Here is a 5,000-nt window from a genome sequence, read left to right on the forward strand (position 1 = left end):
CAGTCAAGTCATCTGCAGCAAACCTTTATAAATGAGGGTTTCTCCTTTTTAGATAGTGCAAACTGTTTCTTCTTCATTGAGGTTTTCTCTTGGAGAGCTTTTTTCATTTCATTGAAAATTAAAGCAGCAGCTGCCAAAATATGTAGCTTTCTTATTAATTTTTCAACATTGTGTAAAATAACTTTATAAAGTAACATAAAAGGTTTAAATACTGGTTATCCTTTTACACTAAAATATTACTAAAGAGATACAAAAAAAGTAAAATGCATATGTTCTTTTTCTTTGAGGAGATTTAATATTACTGAAGAAAGAAAAAAAAAAACTAAAACAGCCAAATGGGGCTATGCATACAAACTTAAAAGGTTTAAATAAAACAGAAATATACACTTTTATTTTTACTTGCTTAACTTGTGGAGGGTGTATCCTGTAGCAAAGCCCTAACTTTTTTTGTGAAAGCCCGTTTCAGTCAATAAGTCTTAAAAACAGGTGTAAAGATATTGACAATAAGCTACGCAAACCCACCAAGACATGGAATCGTTTAAATCAAGTATCATTACATCTTCCTTTCTTAAAGAGAAGTAAGGCAGTACTTATAAGCTTACATATATATATATATATATATATATATATATATATATATATATATATATATATATATATATATATCTATAATAATAAAAGGCAAAGCCCTCACTGACTGACTGACTGACTCACTCACTCACTGACTGACTGACTGACTCATCACTAATTCTCCAACTTCCCGTGTAGGTGGAAGGCTGAAATTTGGCAGGCTCATTCCTTACAGCTTACTTACAAAAGTTAGGCAGGTTTCATTTCGAAATTCAAAGCGTAATGGTCATAACTGGAACCTCTTTTTTGTCCATATACTGTAATGGAAGGCAGCAAGATGGCCGTAGGAGACTGAGTTGCGTGTCGCGTCATCACGCCTCCCACGTAATCACGTGAACTAACTGTGAACTCAGTACGTAGAAAAGAAGGAGGAGCCCCAAAGAGCGCTGAAGAAAACACTCATTACACAATTGACAAGGCAGCGAAACAATAAGAAGCGAGTGAGTGACGCATACAAGCATCTTCATAAGACACGAGGTATAAAAAAGCACGGTGTAAACCGTAAGTCTAAATTAACTTTATAGAAACGCTCCCGCTGCCGTTTGCAATACCATATTCGCGAGATACAAGTTTAATGAGAAGACACGAGGTATAAAAAAGCACGGTATAAACCTAACCTTAAATTAACTTTATAGAAACGCTCCCGCTGCCGTTTGCAATGCCATATTCGCGAGATACAAGTTTAATGAGAAGACACGAGGTATAAACTAGAGTTTGCATCACTTTGTAAAAGAGTTAAAATTGCTGTAGCGAGAAACTTTTAACTGCCGGGTCTTAGCTAACATTAAGTAAACCCGTGGACATCGCAACATCACACAAGAGAGCGGCTCACGTGAAGTGACTGAACGCAGCAGGAGTGATCACTTCCATGAATCAAACCTCTTCAAAAAACACATTACACAATTGATAAAGTAGGAAAAGAATATGAAACAAAGCACGGTATAAACCGTAACTTCAAATTAAGTTTATAGAAACACTGCCGTTTGCAATACCATATTCGCCCCTGCGAAGCGCGGTGATTTTGCTATATATATTAAACTATTTCAACCATTGTATGATCTGCTTCTCGCAACTGAAAGAGGGCACCGTGGCAGAAGTTAGCCGACTTGCTCACCAACCACAAGCGTTACCTGGTAGGTAACCACCCATACAATCAGATTGTGAATCAGACTACGAATGCCTGCAATGTAATTACCCCGATCTACATGCTGTCAAATGAACGAACCACACGCCGTAGCACAACGTTAGGGGCTTCGCCTCTACGTCCGAGGATCGATTCCAGTAAGGGAGTGCAGTGACTGTGTACTCCTAATGAGCCCACAATTACGGCGAAACACGTGTCGCATACTATGCATCTTCAAAGCACGGTGTAAACAGTAAGTTTAAATTGAGTTTATAGAAACGCTCCCGCTGCCGTTTGCAATACCATATTAAATGACTTTGTAACAGAGTTAAAATTCCTGGAGCGATAAATTTTTAACTGCCGGGTCATGTCGCGTGTTCTTGGGTAGGTACACCAAAAAATGTATACATTTATGCATGTAATGGGCAAACAAAAAATGTACTATACCCGAAAGCACTACAGTAGTACTCAATGTATCTTTACTTCTTAAATGTTAATGTTTTACTGTTTAATAATTTATACGCTTCTTATATGTTATTCAGATTCTTTTATCAAAATACCAGTAACAGCGCACTGCACGATAACGTGGAGTGAATATACTTGACATGACCATTCATAGTATTTATCCTCTTTCTCTGTACGTTTACCATTCGTTTGCTCAGAGGTTGATGAGCTTACTGCTTAATGAGCAGCTCTTCACCCTAGCGTCCCGCTGCTTCTCTTCTTTCGTCGGCATCTTTTCCCGTTAAAACTGATTTTTTTTAAAACTTAGTATGTTTTCTTTAATTTTTCAGTTAAGCTGGCACTTAAGTCTTCAATCTGCCTCAAGAATGATTAGCGGAGGTGGTAGACAATGAAAACGTCAGCCGTACGCATCCGCCACGCACGCACTGGTGCGCGCAGCTGTCAGTTGACTCTACAATAAAATAAAATAAAGATAAAAAGAGCAATAACTTGCAGCACCGCTATTCAATTACACTTGCCTAACGCCTCTCCTAAGGGGAAATACTGTGGGATCTGGGCATCCGTCAAAGCAGCAATCACAAGCCCGATTAGAAAGCGGGAAGCTGTGATTTGTCCTCTCCCTCCCATGTAACAATCGCAGCCCGTGTTGCAACGCACTATGTATGTATATGTGTATATGTGTATGTGTGTGTATATGTATGTGTATATATATATATATATATATATATATATATATATATATATATATATATATATATATATTTGTTCATATGTGTGGGAAAGCGAATAGTAGACGTGACGTATTATATGTGTACCAAATTTCAAGTCAATAGGTGAAACGGTTTGCGAGCTACAGGTGATTTAAAATCCTGGACAGACAAACGAATAGCCACGGTAGCGTATTATAGAAGAACATTTTACTGTTTAATAATTTATATTTATATGCAATGTGCTTCTTATATATTACTTCATATTCTCATATGATAATGATGTTAATGTTGTTTATATTGATTTCTATGTTATTGTAAGTGCCCTTTATTTGTGGAAAAATAAATTTGGCAATTAAACTTATTTTATACATACATTTTATTTTTTTCTCTTGCACTCAGTGAGCGAATCCACTGGGTAATCAGCTATATATATATATATATATATAGATAGATATGTATGTATGTGTATATATATATATAGATAGATAGATATATGTGTATGTATGTAGATAGATATGTATGTATATGTATATATGTGTATTTTATATTTTATATATGTAGATATACAAATATGTATATGTATATATGTGTATATATATGTAGATATACAAATAAGTATATGTATATATGTGTATATATATGTAGATATACAAATATGTATATGTATATATGTGTCTGTATGTGTATATATATGTTGATATATGTATATATATATGTGGATGTGTATATGTATATATATATATGTATATATGTTTATGTATATATATGTTTACATAACCTCTTTAACACACTACTTCTCCGCTGCGAAGCGCGGGTATTTTGCTAGTATATATATATATATATATATATATATATATACATACATATATATATATATATATATATATATATATATATATATATATATATATATATATATATACATATATATATATATCTATATTTATCTATATCTAAATCCCCACGAAGTACTGGTTTTAAATTTTTATTAAGAAGAAAAGCTTTTTAAATTGAGGGAAAATATCCCAATAGCAATTTGTTAAGGGTCTGTTTTTTTGTGAAGCAGCCTTAACACAGCTTTTCCGCTGTTTTATAAACGAACGCCATATAAGGTCTTCCTTTTTCCTTGCTTCGCCAAGGAAGGAGCCTTTTTATTAAATCCAAGGGTTCTTCACTTTTTTTTTTTGTTTGTTTATTACAATTGTTATAGTTCTGTTTGTATACAGTGATCCCTCGCTATATCGCGCTTCGCCTTTCGCGGCTTCACTCCATCGCGGATTTTATATGTAAGCATATTTAAATATATATCGCGGATTTTTCGCTGCTTCGCGGGTTTCTGCGGACAATGGGTCTTTTAATTTCTGGTACATGCTTCCTCAGTTGGTTTGCCCAGTTGATTTCATACAAGGGACACTACTGGCAGATGGCTGAGAAGCTACGCAGCTTACTCTCTCTCTCTCTTGCGCTGACGTAGGGGGGTGTGAGCAGGGGGGCTGTGTGCAGCTGCTTCCTGAAGTGACATGCTGCACGGAGCTTCGCATACTTAAAAGCTCAAAGGGCACGTATTGATTTTTTATCTCTCTCTCTCTCTCTGCTCCTGACAGAGGGGGTGTGAGCTGCCGCCTTCAACAGCTTTGTACCGGCGGTGCTTCGCATACTTAAAAGCCAAAAAGCTCTATTGATTTTTTTTTTGACTGCTTGCTTTGCACTCCTTTGAAAAGGAAGATATGTTTGCATTCTTTTAATTGTGAGACAGAACTGTCATCTCTGTCTTGTCATGGAGCACAGTTTAAACTTTTGAAAAAGAGACAAATGTTTGTTTGCAGTGTTTGAATAACGTTCCTGTCTCTCTACAACCTCCTGTGTTTCTGCGCAAATCTGTGACCCAAGCATGACATTCTAAAAATAACCATATAAACATATGGTTTCTACTTCGCGGATTTTCCTATTTCGCGGGTGGCTCTGGAACGCAACCCCCGCGATGGAGGAGGGATTACTGTACGACGTTGTCAATTCAGCACTCACGTTGTAATATGACCAAGCTGTGCAAGCTTACTGTTAAGAATGCAACG

The sequence above is a fragment of the Erpetoichthys calabaricus genome, chromosome 4 (assembly GCF_900747795.2).
Source record: "Erpetoichthys calabaricus chromosome 4, fErpCal1.3, whole genome shotgun sequence".
Taxonomy (NCBI): domain Eukaryota; kingdom Metazoa; phylum Chordata; class Cladistia; order Polypteriformes; family Polypteridae; genus Erpetoichthys; species Erpetoichthys calabaricus.